Source organism: Lupinus angustifolius, chromosome LG12 (genome assembly GCF_001865875.1).
Source record: "Lupinus angustifolius cultivar Tanjil chromosome LG12, LupAngTanjil_v1.0, whole genome shotgun sequence".
Taxonomy (NCBI): Eukaryota; Viridiplantae; Streptophyta; class Magnoliopsida; order Fabales; family Fabaceae; genus Lupinus; species Lupinus angustifolius.
In genome coordinates this window covers 9,442,610-9,443,417 of record NC_032020.1, presented here as the reverse complement: position 1 = coordinate 9,443,417, position 808 = coordinate 9,442,610, and positions in this window count along the sequence as shown.

Sequence of the window (808 nt, the reverse complement as noted above, 5' to 3'; positions counted from 1 at the left end):
AATGATAATGTATGCATGATATGTCATGATCATCCACCATACACCAATATCCATCCAACATCCTAATCGGAAATAATCGAGAGTACAGGTCCCGTACCAAGCCGTTTTGTACCACCCGAAATAACATATCCTCGCAAGGAATAAAAAAAAAAGATTGATCGGTTCCCTCAGGAACAGTCCTACCCGACCTAGGTCGTACAAACGCTTTCAGGGTATCCCTCTCATCGATCTCGAATGCAATCCCGGGGTTGTCAGAGATTGCCTAGTTTGGCCTGTGAGAACTGTCCGATCCAACAGGGTACCTCCACAGGAATACAAGGGACTCGTCTCACCCAGACTCTCCCTGAAGACGCTGTTGGCGAATCACCATCCAATCAGTGCCGTCCCTGCTTACTTCACGGTGCTCGAAGACGTCCCGTCATTTCCTCTCCACTACTTCATGGTCACAATGCAATGCATTCTTAATCAGAATCAAATGCAAATGTATTAATCAAACACATGATCGGCCCATCCTTAAGCCATCTCCCGACAAGGAATGCTTCTCATGGGACCCGATAGTACGTCAACCGTACATGCTCAAGGTAACATCTCAATCACTACAACTCATCACCGGACAATCCTGGACGGTCACATGACCACGCCTCTTACGGTCGGTCGATCGTTGTACAGTGATATTATGTATCCTTACTAGGGTACCCCCTAGTTCACGACTTCAAGTCGGATACTTGCCCAACAAGGCATCAACACAAACAATACTTTCACAACATCATCTTTATACCATTTAAGACATGATCTCATTCCACAACTT